The following is a 16,262-nucleotide window of genomic DNA, read 5'->3' as shown; positions in this document are numbered from 1 at the left end:
GTGTTTGTCTGTGTCTCTATGTCTGTGTGTCAGTGTGTATACATTTAGTGGAGTCAGGGAAAGTGGGAGCTAAAGTCCCATAGGTCCTCAGGGCTCTGAAAAGGGGTCTTACTGTTTCATAGGATGAACTGAAACTCTGTCTCCAGAGCATAGAGCCAAGAAGAACTGAGTTCAGATACTGCCTCTTATACTTAAAAGTTTCATGACCCTGGGCAAGTCCCTTAACTTGTCTCCACCATTTCTGTGCCAGGCTAGGCTAATTAAACCTGATGCTGAGTCCACATAAAAAGGAACAAACTGGTAAGGAAACAGATCATCCAAGGGATGGCATTCATCATGGTATACCATAATGGGAATGTATATGATTCCAAAGAAAGAAACAGATCCTGCCAGTGTTGATTTTATATTTTGATTTATTAAAGTTACTGGGGCTAATTGCATCGTATAAGGCAATTTGCTCATGAGATTGGCCCTATGGTGGCAACAGGACAGAGAGTTGGATACACACACCATCCCTGGTCCAGAACAACTATTCTGTAGAAAGAGAACAAAGAAGGCCAAAAGCTAGGGATGATCAGTGGTCAAGTTTCCCCATGGGACAGTTGAAGCTTCTCTTGCTGCTTATATTAAAAGTAGTTTACATTCTCTGTGGATTGATAGTTTTTGCTCTCAGACCCTTGCACCCACCATACATAAAGTTACTTGAGGAGTTCCTAACTCAGGTAAGATCACAAGAGGTTTTCCTCCAGGTGGGTGGTAAAATGAGAAGGGGCTTAGCACTTGCAGAACTTTAGTGCCCTGAGAATAAGCTCTTTTCTTATCCTTCCCTGGCCTCAAGGCAGCCTCCCAAGCAGTGGCTTGGCAATAGTCTTCTGATCTCTGAATCCCTCTATCTAGGTGGTTTAATGTTTAGAGCACCTGTCCTTGAGTTAAGAAGATCTGTATTCAAATCCAACCTTAGACACTTACTAGCTATGTGACTTTGGGCAAAACCAAGTCAGAGTGTTCCAAGTTAAGCACTCTTGCTTTTTTCTGCCTCCTCAGTAAGACTGACAATGCATCTGGATGTATCTGTGATCTTACAGAGTTGTCTGGGGCACAAAAAGGCCAGGTGACTTGACTGTGGTCATGCTGCTAGCATGAATCTTAAGCTGTACTTGAACTCTGAGACTTCCTGACTCTGAAGCTGAACCTCTATCCTTAGGCCTCAGAGAATCCCTCTCTTCCTTCAAGACCCAGTTCAAATATTACCTATTCCACGAATCCTTTCTTAATTCCAACTGCTAGTGGCCTAGCTCCCAGACTGTTTTGTACTTTGCCTTTATTTGTGTTTATTTTCTATATACTTTTATGTATTTTCTATCTCATTAGAATGTTATAAGCTTCTAGTGGGTAGGAGATATTTTCGTTAATAGTTTTTGCATCACTAGAACCTAGCACACTGCCTCTTATGCAGGCCCTTAAGAAATGCTTGTTGAGGGGCAACTAGGTGGAACAGTGGATAGAGCACTGACCTTGGAGTCAGGAGAACCTGAATTCAAGTACGGCTTAAGACACATGACACCCACTAGCTGTGTGACTCTCTTGGCAAGTCACTTAACCCCAATTGCCACACGCAAACACACACACACACACACACACACACAAAATGTCTGTTGAGGGCAGCTAGGTGGCACAGTGGATAGAGCTCAGGCTTTGGAGTCAGAAGGGCCTAAGTTCATATCTGACCTCAGACACTTGACACTTTCTAGCTGTGTGACCCTGGGCAAGTCAGTTAACTCCTCTTGCTTCACCAAAAACAAAATTCTTGTTGATACCTTAATTAGGCCACCTGTCTTTCCATGTGCCCAGAACATTGGAAGAGTTTAATCTATAGCTATTAGATGAATAAATTCATGAATTGTAGTTATAAGCTACAGTAATTATTAATGATTATAAAATATCTCTTGAGTCTCTCACTTATAATTTTCATCACTAATCACTTTATTATTTTTATTATCATATCTAATTCATATATTCTCTTATATTTTACTTTGATAAGTGGTGTGAGGTATTGATCTCCTATCAAATTTCTTTCAAACTGCTTTCCACTTATGCCATCTTTTTTTTTAATCAACTACACAGAGTATTCGCTTTCTGTAAGTGGACCTTTCGGCAAAGCTCTAAGTAGAGCAATTTCAAAGTAACATGAATTTACCCAAAGACTTGGCTGTAAGGGAGTGAGGGAGTCAGAAAGTGGGTCACATGCCTGTGAAGGGACACTTAGAGGCCATGGACAGAGAAGCAAGAGGAGGATCAGGAGGTTGCTGGGGCCAGCCATGTGATGGCCTGGAAAGAATGAGAAGAACATGCGGGGGGCAGACATGTGAAGGCAAGACACTGCCAAAGACAGGAGAGTACAGATTGTAACATGGACCAAAGAAAACACAAGTTACCTGAATGCAAATGGACAGAAGATAGAGAGGTTTATGCCAGACAAGTGGATAAATGAGCAGAGCAGCCCAAAGTCTCCTCTCTCAGTACTGGTAGTTTCAAGCCAAGCCCTGATCATGAGGCTGCAGAGGTGGAAGGAATCACTCTGCAAGCCCAAAACCACAAATATATGTTAAAATTGTAAGATATTCATGTTTGCATCCTATTATAATAACTCAGAGATGTTCCAGTATCAATCAATTGTTTAATATTTAGTGTTTTACTTATAAAAGTTCTTGGTTATAGAAATTTTCTATAAAATGAAAAAGAGGGAAATAGTTATATCATAACAAAGGAAAAACCTCCTTCAGTTCTGTCAGAGAAAAAAAATTTCCTTATCTCTGTTTCAATCCAGGCATGAGTCATATCTGACAGCCAATCGTGTAGTCACAGAGTCTTCAAGGAAGGCTTAGTATTAACCAGGTGATGAATTTTCCTTTTCAGCAAGGAAATAGCATAATGGGGAAATAGAGTCAGGAAGATCATAGGATTCTAGGTAGCTAAGCCATGTCCTAGGTTATTCCCACAATGGTTTCCCAAGCACTAACATCCCCCTCTGCAGTCCCCAGACTGCTACACGTGCCATTTTCTACTACTGGCTGAATGACAATTCAGACAACTATGTCAGTAAAAAAAGCTCAAAATAATAGTAAGTTATAGTTCCAGAAATGTTTACCTTAAATAGCAAAATTTCACTAACCTCAATTTAGGTCATCTTTCCTGATGTCTCTCTAACAGTTTACCTTTCATTAATCGTTTACTTATGAATTAAAACTACCCATATTTAGGGGCTTCAAATATACAGCAAATACCCAGTAGTTGACGTATCATTAACATGTCGAAGCTATATCTTTAAAGTACCTTATCTACTTTCATAATAGCTAAGATTTTCAAATGAAAATCTGCTATTATAATAAACAGTAGTAGTAGTACCCGTTTAATAACTAAATATTCCTCTTTTTCCTTTTATAGTAAATTTCTATAATCAAGAAGTTCTATAAGTACAACACTAAATATATTAAATAATGGATACTGGAACATCCTGGCATTATTATCATAGGATGCAAGAAAAAATAGCTTATAATTTTAACTTACATTCATTGCCAAATAATAATAATATAGAATAATATCCTGCTAAGGAGAAAATGATTAGACCAAGTAATTAGACAAAGATATAATGTGACAGACATCCAATTATATAAGATAATGGTAAAAGTCAGTGAAATTATTTCTCTTTTATTAAAATATCTGTCTGAAAATTTTAAAAGGCAAAAGAGCTCATTTTTTGGTTGAACCTTCATATTTAAAAAAGTCCTTAAACCAGGTACAGGATTTAGGTAAGTATAGAAACAGCAGATGATATATAAACTGAAATTCTCAAGTTTCAAAAATGGAAAACCAAATTTAAGTGATTATACTAATTTATATTAAGTCAGAATTATCTGGGAACTTCTAGATCTGAATCAGAGAAGCAGAACTCCCTTTTAGAACTGTCCTCAGGGGGCAGCTAGGTGGCACAGTGGATAGAGCACCGGCCCTGAACTCAGGAGGACCTGAGTTCAAATCCGACCTCAGAACAAACATTTGACACATACTAGCAAGTCACTTAACACCAATTGCCTCACCCCCCCAAAAAAAGAGGAAGAACTGTCCTAAGAAAAAATAGCTTATAATTTTATTTCTTCCTGGACTTGCCTCCTGAAGTAGAAGTAAATCTATCCCATCTGACTAGGACTGTGAGACCTCAGAGCCCAGGGGGGAGTGAAAGGACAAGATCCAAAGAGACCAGATGGGGACTGTTTCTCTACCATGGGCGGGAGTCCTGGTGTCTGGGGTACAGGCTTCCTGGCCACTTGTCTCCCATGCTTAGGACTCAGAGCCTTCATGGGCTTTGAGCTCATAGCCTGGCATCTTTTGCCTCACAGTTATCCACTCCCAACCCTAAGATTCTTCAGGGAGTCATTATCTAAGGGGACCTGAGACGGATTCCCATCTGAGCAAGGCTGGCCGGTGACTGCAGCAACCACCTTGGGGAGGCAGAAGTCCCACTCCCTTTACCTTTGCTGGTCCCTCCACCAGCCCCCAACAGGCAGCTGACTCACCCCTCTGCTGGAAGTCAGCATTCTTCCCTTCTATGCACTCTCAGGCTCATTTTCCCCTTCCTCAAAGACCATTTCAGGCTAATTTTCCCAACTTCCACTGCCACTGCAAGTGTCTAGATCTGTTAGCGGATTTTCCTGGCTGTGGCCATTCTGGGATCAGGGCACAGAGGGAGAAGATGCCAGGGACCAGGACTAATGCCCAGCGACCCTCTGCTGTCCATCCTGATGTCTCTCTGTCCCCCTCTTCAAAACCAATGGGCTTTGTATATTCTTATCCATGAACGCTCAAATTTTTCCTCTCTATAATAATGCAAGGCAGTAGCCTTCCATTCTCACTCTTTATTCTTCTTTTTGAAGACTGAATGACTCTTTATAACCTAAAAATACAAGATCATATACATATGCATATGTATGTGTTCTTTTAAGTGTGGGAACATGTGTGTTTCTGTCTCTGTGTCTGTGTGTTTATGTCCTAACTTCCATCCCATCCCTTCTTCAATCACTGGTCCAACAGTGTGTGTATGTGTGAGACTTTGAGTCTGTCTGTATGTTTGTGTCTATGTGTATGTACTAAGTTACATCCCATCCAGTGCTTCACCACTGACTCACAAGTGTGTATGTGTGTGTGTGTGTGTGTGTGTGTATGTATGTGTGTGAAAGAGTGTGTGTGTTCTGACATCCATCTCAACCCCTGTTTGGTTATTGCTAACACTTTGGAAGAGATCAGACTAAAGGTTGTTTTAATGTAGGCCACATCTTTCTATGCTGTCCTTTCCTTCAGATTAGTATTAACTACAGTATTTGCTCCAATCCATTTGGGCCTCTTGAAAAAGTGTTTATAGCAATCCTGGTGAAGTTGTTCTCCTACATTTCTTACCTCATTTTGACAAACAATTGGATTTGGCTCCTGCTTCTGGCCTCTTCAGGCTGCTTGCAGCAGGAGACAACCTTAGTGATAGATGTCCATGAGGCTGATTTGTGCAGGTTGGTGAGAAGCCTTCTTTCTCTGGTGGGCAGAGCCTCACTGAACTGCCCAGACTGGGAAAGGAAAGGGCACATGAGTTCTCTTCAAGGGGTTATTCTAGCTTCCTTTCACATCCCTGATTCCCAGAGCACCCATCTGAAGCCAAAAATTACCACCTCTGTTCTGTTAATAACTCTCCCTTCCCATCAAGGAAAGTCCAATTGCCGCTCAGCTCACTTCTGCCAAGCAGATCTTGATCTCTCTCTCTCTCCAGGGCTTGCTTCCTTTGGCCAAGGCTTTGCCAGCAAGACCATATTCAGGATGTCTTTCTTTACTTCCTTCTAGGTTTTCTTTTGTTCTCTGCAATGCACTTTTTACTTTATTTTCCCTTCTCTCCCAAGAAAGTTACAATTAAGCATATACATATATATATATGTATATATAATACACACGTAAACTTATACACAGATATCTATAAATATACATGTGTACACTCATATACATATATGTAGGACTGTTCTATGCTTATTTCCTCCTATCATCTGTTTCTCTGAAGTTGGATAGCATCTTCCTTCATAAGTCCAAGTATTTCCATGTTTTTCTAGATCAGCCAGTTCAGCACTTCCTACACCACAGCAATATTCCAACACAATTACAAACTATCTGAGAGATTGTCTATGAAAGTTTTTCCCCAGTTTTCTTCATTCTTTCTGTTCTTGGCTACATAGGTTTTATTATACAATAAAATTTTAATTTAAAATAACTGAAATTATCCTTTTTTACACTTCAACAATGCTCTTGCCTTACAATGTTGTTTAAGGTCTGATTCTGCTGAATCTACTTCCTTTACATCTTTTTACCCTGGTTGCTTTAAAGTTCCTGACCTTTTGTTCTTCCAAATGAATATTGTTGTTATTCTTTCTACCTCAGTAAAAAAAAAAATAGTAACTTAATTAGAATGACATTAAATTAGAGAAAAATTGACATTTTAAAACTTATATTGGCTTTAACTACCCATGAACAATAAATATTTTTTGATTATTTAGATCAGAGTTTATCTGTATAAAAAGCATTTGATGTTTATGTTCACATAGTTCCTATGTCTGCTTCAGCATGTATACACTCAGGTATTTTATACTGTCTAGGTATTTTAAATGGTCTTAACCATATTAAATAATATTGCTGACACAGTGTAGTTTCTCTATTTTAACCATAACTTTTTCTGAGATTATGATTACTATCTCTGTTTTTATTTTACACACTGAATTCTACTCCTACTCTTTATTTTATCTTTGTGTGTTTCTCATTTTTATAATGTTTTCTGAAAGCAACATAATGTTGAATTCAAATTTTTACTCAGCTTTCCATTTCCTTTTTATGGGTAGATTCATGCCATTCACATTCTAATCTATAATTACTTGCAGTATATTTTTCTCCTTCCTAATTTTCCTTCTCATTCTCATCCTATTTACCCTACTCCTCACTCTTGTTTTACTTCTTCCCATTATGTTGCCCTCCAATTGTTTAACCTACAGACCTCTCTAAAAATCCCTCCTTTATCCTCTCACCCCCTCTGTCCTCTTGCCCTCTTATTTAGTTCTGAAATTAGAAGACTTTGTACCCTTCCAGATATATATGTTCCCTCTTTATCCCATTCTCCATGAGAGTAAGGTTCCAGCTCTACCTGCCCTCCCCCCTGTTAGCTTATCCTTTATCAGTTTTTCCTTTTATGCCTCATTTGTACAAGATCATTACTCTTTTTTTCTCTCCCTACATAGTTTATCTTTTTTAAAAAATCACCCCACCATACTCAGCTTGTCCCACACTTTTCTTTCAAACTACCCAAACAATGATGACAAACATAAGAGCACTACTATTATTTTAATGTATACAAAGTATACAATTTTAACTTATTGAGTCCCTTACAGTTGGTCTTTAATGTCTATCACATATTTCTCCCAGATGTTATATGTTGAATTTTCCCTTTTATTCTGGGGTTTTAGTCAAAAAAACCTGAAAGTATTTGAGGTCATTAAATATTCTTTTTCTCTATTCAGGATTATACTTAACTTTGCTGGGGAAGTTACTCTAGGTAATAACCCAGTTCTTTTGTTCTATATAATGTAGTGTTTCCATCCTTCAATGGAGTAGCTGCTAGGTCTTATGTAATCCTGTGTAGAGTGCCAGCTCTGATCAGTCCAGAAAAGGCTTAAAGAATTCAGGTTGGAATTTAACTCCTGCCTGTTCTTACCTTCAAGGGCTCACTTAATCGGGATGTTGGCTCACCACTCTCCTATTCATTAAGGGGCTCCTGGAACTGCCCCATGGTGACACAGTAAAAGTCTGGCATGAGGGATAACATGTGGCAAACTAGGGAGGACTAGTCACATACTTTGAGATAAGAACCTGAGACAGCCCTGAGAATGATTGTCGAGGCCTGTTAATTGACTGTTAATCTCTATCTTGTAACCATTTGTTTAAAATGATGTAATCCTTTTTTCTTGACACTTTTATTGTATGCTTCTTTGATGCATGTCCTGATAGCATTTTTTTACTGAGCTCTGAACTTTGAAAGTTATCAGTAACAGTTACAGAATATGCATAGTTTTCCCACACGAGGGATCCTTCGTAGCTCCAAACTTTTTCCTATCTATGCTGTGACCCTCAGATGAATAAACGGTTCAGTCTTGGCTGACCCGCCTGGCCCATGTTTCTTCATTTCACGCTCTCCTGTCAGGTGTGACTCTTAGTTGCAGGCAACAAGTGGCGCCTAGACAGGGACCTGAAGGAAACGGTATGAGGGGAGCGGCTTTCTTGGAACTCCGGAGAAAACAAAAAAGGCAAAGAAACACCTTGGGGGCTCAACGCTGTGGAAACAAGGTAAGAGAGCGACGGGCACAAAATACATTCCTTTAGCAGTTTTAGGGCTAAAGGGGACACCAGGCTAGGTGGGATATAAGGAAAAGAAACAAAGGGGCTCGGTATTAAGAGCAGAAGAAAACAGCATCGCTTTGGAACGGCCACACGCACATACTTTCGGTTTTGAGAGGCTCGCTTAAAGTCGAAAGTATGGGTCAAACACAAAGCGGGAACAAAGATAGAGAATATTATTTAAGACTTTCACAGAAAATAGTGAAAGAAAGGGGTTTATTTATCACAAGCAGTCAGTTATAGGAATTTTTAGACTGTGTTGAAACATGCTGCCCGTGATTTCCACAAAAGGGAACCATAGACTTAGAAAGTGGGAGATGGTGAGCAGACAAATGAGTGACTATTACAAGGAAGTTGGTCCAGGTGCATTTTCCATATGGAATGTGTTGAAAATACGTCTCACTCCTCCAGAAAAAGTACCCTTAGCAACAAAAATTCTGAAAAAAGATGCAGGAGCAGGGGCTGAAGAGGAAGAAGAGATGAGTCAGGTGTTTAAAGAGCAGCAAAAAATTAGAGAGAATGATGAGAGTGAATTAAAATACACACAACCTACAGCCCCGTTAAGACCCCCACCCTCTTATACATCCCCTTCCTATAGAGAGGAAGACAGTCAGTAACATCACAATAAAGTACAGAAGGGGACGAAAGTTCAGTATAAAGGACTATTGGAGGAAGTAATAAAAAGAGCTGAGGATAGGGGAACCTCCTTCACTAAAATAAAACAGGGCGCTCAAGAAACTTTTACAGATTTCTTAGCTCGCCTGACACAGCCCTTTCCACCTCCACCTCCACCAGACCCTTTTTCTGATAATATGTTTAAAAAGCCCTCTGTTCCAGTTCAGAGAGCCATTCTTGGAGCATGAAAATCTGAAGAAGCAGTAGCATCTGAGTTTCTTCAAGCTTTTCCTGTCCTTGAAATCCCTGATCCAGGAAAGCCTGCTAATATTATAAGACAACATGAAACCTTAAATTTCAAAATACTAAAAGAACTTAAACAGGTGGCTTCAGCTTATGGCCCTATCGCTCCTTATGTCATGACCTTATTAGATAATATTGCAATTACTGTTCTTTGTTCTTTTGATTGGTGTACCATTGCTAAAATATGTCCAGAAAGGGGGGATTTTTTGTTTCAAAAAATGAATTATTATGATAACTGTACAAGAAACTAACTCCAGTTTTTTGATTTTCCCTGTCATAATTATGTATCTGTTCTGTGTTTGTCTATGTGGTATGAACGAGTGTCCTGTGTGTAATTTGTCACCCTTTGTAGCCAGGTAGCAAAAATAGCATTCCAGTTTCCAAGACTGCAGCTGGACTCTGGAATGCTGCTTTCTTTTTCTCCCCACTCCCTCCCTGATTACAGCAGGCTCAGAGGAGCGGGTGGATGGGAGAGAGAAAGAGAGAAAAATACTTTATTATTTAGGTTATATGATTGGTAAAAGGCAAGTTAAAAAGGATCTTTGAATTGTCATGTCAAAATTAGAAAGAAATAAGATATGTGCAGTTTTAAAGGGAATTTAATCAAAGTCCATCAGAAGAAAAGGTAACAAAGTTTAAGCATATAAAATGAAAGAAATATAGGTAAAAAGAAAAGCATAATCTATTTGCAAGAACAATGTGTGCAGAGGGTTTGGTTTTGAAACTTTTGAAGAATTGTTGGGAAAAATAAATCTTCTCTCTCTTTCTACATTCTAACTCTGGCCAAGTTTTGAATGTGGAGGGAAAGACAAGAAACAAAAAAAGGGGATCAAAAATAGAGGTAGCACTTAATCTTTTCTGCCTCACACAAGAGAAAAGTTTTTGTGTACTAGAACACAACTAAAAGGTAATTTAATTCATTCTGGTAATATTTTAAATGAATGTGATGTTTTTAACTTAATGCTTAAGTCAAAATTTATTATACTGTTTGGCACTAAGGTAAATTGGGAAAATGTATGGATCTGAAATTTGTTAACAGGGTGACATTAAGCAAGTTACCTCAGTTTATCTCACATGATTAGAAGGTGCCTAACACAATGCCTAGCAGAGGGCAGACACTAAAAATGTTAACAACTATCATTATTAGTTCCTTAATTAGAGGTTACCAGTATACAATGTCAATGGTGACGAGATGCCCAATTTTCTATGTAAGGAAATTTGGAAATGCATTCAAAAGAATGGGAGCCACTTAATTGGTAATATGTTTATTTCAAATTTTAAACACCTAGAATTGTTGCAAATTGGTAAAGTTTTTTATTGTTATGTCAAGCAGCTTTTCATAATTTGAATGTTATCAGAACATGAACTTAAAGAAACTAAAGGACAGTGAAAAATTGTGTAAAACCAATTGTATTACTTTGTCAGCCTTACTAGCCCTTTATTATAATGTTTTGTAACTGCCATTTAGAAAACCAGGTATTTCCACCTTTACCTGTAATTAAAGAAGGGCTTATAGCTAAAACAATTTGACTATCACTTATGAAAGTTATAAGATTGTTAGCTAAGTTATTTGAAGTTAGTGTTTTAATGTTAAAACCTAGAGTTGTTAATTGATTACTATGTGAAAAGGAGGGGATTGGGTAAAAGCCTTATCCAGCTTGGTTCTGCCCATTCAAAACAGTCCTCCTTGGCATATCGGGGTTGGCAGGCAGGGGTACCAAGATCAGCCTCTCCCTGGGATATAAAGCAATTCCCCTTATTTTGTAAACTTGCCAAGGCCCTTGGAAACCATCTGTGTGGGCAAGGTCATCTGCCCTGAGAAAAGAACTTGTTTAGGTTATACAGTTCCTAAACCATGAACTTAGCTTGCTGAGAATTTGCAAGTGTATGGAAATGATTTCTAATGATTGGCTTTTATACCCGGACAAGTTTAAATTTTGAAAAGGAAAAATGTTAAATGAAATCTCTTATGTATGTGAGTCCTGGTAAATCTTTATTGCTTATTGCAACTCCATAATAATAAAATTAACTGTATCTGGCTTTAAGCTGTGATTGGTGAAACTTGCTGTTTGAAGTAAAAGGCTCTTGGGACTATAACTAATTTTGTTTTGAGTTTGAATTTGAATATAGTAGTCTCTATTAAATCAGTATCTGAGAGAAATGCCACCAGTTACTCAGAGGGAATGTGATCCTGTACTGTTAACACGTGGAGGTCTGCATTTGGGAAAAGGCTGTGAAGACAATCTTAGCCTCAATCTAGGATGGGATCCTCCTGGCTCAGTTTCCCCATTGTGTTCCCTTGAGAAGGAATGTTTCCCACCTGACTATTCCTAAGTCTGGCTATTATGTGAAATTGATACTGCTTGATTGGAGAACTGTGACTCTTACCTGAATTCAAGCAGAGCTAAGGATGTTTTATCTTGTCATATTTGGTATGTCTCATGGCCTGCCTTTTCCGTTTATAGTAGATTTCTCTGATCAGAGCAAGTGGTTAATAAAAGACATGAGCACAATGTAAGTATGTGAAATCTTGCTGTTTTTAATCAAATTTGTAGTTATCTCATGGCCTAAGTAAGTATAAAATCAGTGTTTGAATTTATCATATGTAAAAGATTCAATTTCTGAAGTGTAATTAGAGAAGGATAAACAAATTTAAGATTGTGTATCTACTCAATAGTGAGGTTTAAGTTAGAACCTCTTCTGTTTAAGGCAATTTTTGCAAGAAACCCCCTTCCTAATGTGACCACCTCAGATGTCTTTGTCACACCCTTTTTTGTACAGGCCACTCCTTTACAGAAATTTTTTTTTTTTATCTCAACACCCTGTTTCTCAACAGGGAATTATTCCCTTGCTTAGCAGACATCAATTGGCTCCAACCTTCCCTATCTATAACAACTGAATAGCTATCTAACCTTTTTGCTGCCTTTAGAGAAGGACTCTCCCCCCCGCCTCCCGGTTATCTCACTTCTCAAGCGGAAAAAAAGAACTCCATTTAGTAGATTAAAAAATCTCTGAGCCTCAGCTTACTGGAATTAACCCCAATGAAGAAGTACAAGGGGTCATATTAGATACCCCTGTTTCCCCTACTGGGGCATTATTTCAAAATTCTGGAATCCTAAAGTGGATACACCTTCCCCATGAATTCCCTAATTCACTAACTATATATACTAGTATGGTTGCAATTTTAATACAACGTTTACATAAATGATATCTTTTACTTTCTGGCAATCTAATTCCTATTATTCATCAACCATACAATAAACAACAACTTAATTCTCTAATTGCCTCTTCAGAAGAATGGCAAGTAGCCATTATGGTTTACACTAGGAAACTAGACAATCTTCCCCCATCTTTGAAATTATTCACTTTCTTTTCAAAATACCCTTGGATTTTCCCAGATATTATATTTCCTTTCATCAACAATGCATACTGTCTGCTATTATACTGTTATTACAGGATGTTTCTGACCCTCTCAATAGTATATCTGATAGTAAATACTCCATATGTATGTGCCAAAATATTGAGACCATAAAACTTAAACATATCCTAGCACCTGATTTGTATTCTTTGTTTCAGCAACTGCAATCACTACTTTGTTACTGTAATAACTCTATTTATATAACTCATATTAGAACTCATTCTAATCTTCCTGGATCCTTAAGCACTGGTAATGCAAAAATTGATTATCAACTACAATTTTTTCCAATTTTATTGCCACTACAAATTCAAAAAGGCTATTGATGCCCATACTTAGTTTCATCAAAATGCTAACACACTCTGTGGACAATTTCATATTACTAGAGAATAAGGCAAGCAAATAGTTAAAAGCTCTTCTCAATGTGTTATATATTCAACCCCTTCCTCTACTACTATAAATCCTAGGGGTTTACAACCCAACCATGTTTGGCAAATGGATGTAACTCATATATCCTCTTTTGGGAAACTGTTTTAGGCACATGTTACAGTAGATACTTATTTTTCATTCACCTTTGCTTCCCCTCAATCTGAAGAAGCTACCACACATGTTATTAATCATATGCTTCTCTCTTTTGTTTGTTTGGGCATTCTAAAATAATTAAAAACTGATAATGTTCCTGCTTATATCAGTTCTTCTTTTTTCTCTTTTTGTTCATATTATAATATTACTTTAATTACAGGAATACCATACAATCTTACAGGACAAGCCTTAGCAAAAAAAAAAAAAAGACATCAAAATTTACTTAAATAAACAAAAAGGGGGAGCATGAACAACTACTCCCTCCAGACAATTAGCCCAGATTTTATATACCTTAAACTTTTTGAATGTCAATGAAGATGGGATTACACCTGCAGAAAAACACTTTCAAAAATGTAGGTTTCCTGAAGCCAGAGTTATGTGGAAGGACCCACTTACTGGGAAGTGGGAAGATCCAGATCCATTATCAACCTGGGGGCAAGGGTATGTTTGTGTCTTTCCAGAAACCATTGATAAACCTGTCTGGATTCGAGAGAAAAATGTTCGAACCTGTTCCACTACTCACCGCCCAGATGAAGGAATTGAACCTGCAGCAGAAATGGAAGCGAACTATGAAGAGAAAGAAAAGACTTGCAATGATTCCCCTGATCTCTACCCAGCCATCATATGGACATTGTGACCAGCATTGGACTTATTTTCCTTTAAAGCTTGTATAAAACCCCACAAGCATTTATGATAGCTTCTTCCTTCTCCAATAGTTTAGAACCTGGATTTGTGAACTTGGCACAATCCAGTACTTTAGAATGGAATGTAACCTGTCTTAATTGTATTATCAAGCAATGTATTGATCAAAATGACAAAATTGTTCTATTGGTTGAGCAACCATCCTTTGATGTTTTTTTCCCACTGACCTTTCTAATGAATGGTTCCAATCTTCTAGGGAACATGCCCTTCAACTCATCTCATCATCACTACACAGGTCAAAAATATTTGTTGGGTTTCTCATTACTGGATTAATTTCTGTCATTTCCTTAATTATTATATCCACCCTGTCTTCTATTGCATTGCAGTCAGAGATACAAGATGCACGATTTGTAAATGAGCTTGTAAAAAATATTGGCTTAACCTTATGAGCTCAAGAAGCTATTGATAGGGATTTATCATATAAAGTTAATCTGTTAGAGCAATCTGTGCTATATATTGGAGATGAACTTGCAGAATCAGAATTTAGAGCACAATTGAAATGTGATTATCATTTTACTATGATATGTGTTACTCCTATAGCTTATAACTCTAGTATAGTACATTGGGATATGATCAAGAATCATTTAGAAGGTGTTTGGCAAAATAGCAGTTATGCAGCTGATTTATCTTTTCTTTCAAATGTGACCCAGGCTATTTCTGACAGTCTATTCCTAGGGATTCATCCTCAAAGTTTACCACAAGAGATCTTACAAAAATTGGCCTCAATAAATATATTCAAAAATATCACTGATTTATTACTTCATCTTTTTTCTTGGGGAATTTTATTAGTCCTAGTTTGCCTTGTTCTCCCGTGTGCAGCTGCACTGATAAAGTCATGGTTCAAATCTCTAGCTACAGATATTCATCACCTCAAGCTTCAACAAAGACTGAAAGGGGGAGATGTAGAGGGCCAGCTCTGATCAGTCCAGAAAAGGGTTAAAGAATTCAGGTTGGAATTTAACTCCTGCCTGTTCTTACCTTCAAGGGCTCACTTAATCAGGATGTTGGCTCACCATTCTGCTATTCATTAAGGGGCTCCTGGAACTGCCCCATGGTGACACAATAAAAGTCTGGCATGAGGATAACATGTGGCAAACTAGGGAGGACTAGTCACATACTTTGAATAAGAACCTGAGACAGCCCTGAGAATGATTGTCGAGGCCTATTAATTGACTGTTAATCTCTATCTTGTAACCATTTGTTTAAAATGATGTAATCCTTTTTTCTTGACACTTTTATTGTATGCTCTTTTGATGCATGTTCTGAAAGCATTTTTTTACTGAGCTCTGAACCTTGGAAGTTATCAGTAACAGTTACAGAATATGCATAGTTTTCCCACGCAAGGGATCCTTCATAGTTCCAAACTTTTTCTGTGACCCTCAGATGAATAAACGGTTCAGTCTTAGCTGACCCGCCTGGCCCATGTTTCTTCATTTCATGCTCTCTGGTCAGGTGTGACTCTTAGTTGCAGGCAACAATCCTGCTTTTTCTCTCAATGGTTTCCTTGATTTACCTGATTTGTGATGTCCAATTGTTGTTGTTTTTGTTTTTCCATCTGAAAGAGACCACTGATATCAGGAAGATGCTGTCTTGACTTACAAATGAATTGGATTTAAATGGGACAGGGCTGTTCAAAGTCACCTGTCTCACTATCTCCTCCTGAGCCACTGGGTCCAGTGGCAAGACATAAATCAGAATGACTAGAGATGGCCCTGAATGCGGTAGCAGCCCAGTCCCATTATTTCACATCTGGCAACTGCCCCTCGCCTTAACATGAGGTTAGTATGGAGGGTACAAATATGCCTGGAGCACCCCTAGTCTAAGTCTCCCAGGGGGGTCTACTGCCAAAGAAGAACATACACTAGTGAGACTGACCCTGGTGATTGCCTCAGCAGCAAACTTTGTGCTATATTGTATTTGTGATCCAGGCTTATCTGATGGACAAATGCAAAGGTTTTCCATTTAACCCTACCCACGGTGTTCATCTATGCAGACACAAATCCAACCCCAACCCTTCCACCACAGGAATATTTAAGCTGTGGCTTATGATTTTTAATGCAAAATCAAACAAACAAGATTTCAACCGACCACTTTATGATTGGCCAACAAGACAACTGCCCTGGGGTGGAGAGAGCAGTTTTGGATGCAATTAGCTGATAAAATGGCAATGAACACA

General features: G+C 38.2%; 1 long non-coding RNA gene across 1 annotated transcript; it reads left to right on the top strand.

Annotated features, from left to right (window-relative positions):
• The first annotated feature begins 8,066 nt into the window (after window positions 1-8,066).
• Window positions 8,067-15,473, top strand: LOC114053211. The gene is made up of 3 exons (XR_003570355.1): window positions 8,067-8,418; window positions 11,853-11,901; window positions 13,846-15,473. It is a non-coding gene; the product is annotated as an uncharacterized LOC114053211 (long non-coding RNA).
• Window positions 15,474-16,262: the final 789 nt, after the last annotated feature.

Source organism: Vombatus ursinus, unplaced genomic scaffold (genome assembly GCF_900497805.2).
Source record: "Vombatus ursinus unplaced genomic scaffold, bare-nosed wombat genome assembly UNPS02004051.1, whole genome shotgun sequence".
NCBI classification, from domain to species: Eukaryota; Metazoa; Chordata; class Mammalia; order Diprotodontia; family Vombatidae; genus Vombatus; species Vombatus ursinus.
The sequence above is the reverse complement of the archived record's forward strand: the minus strand, read 5'-3'. Positions and strand labels throughout refer to the sequence as shown.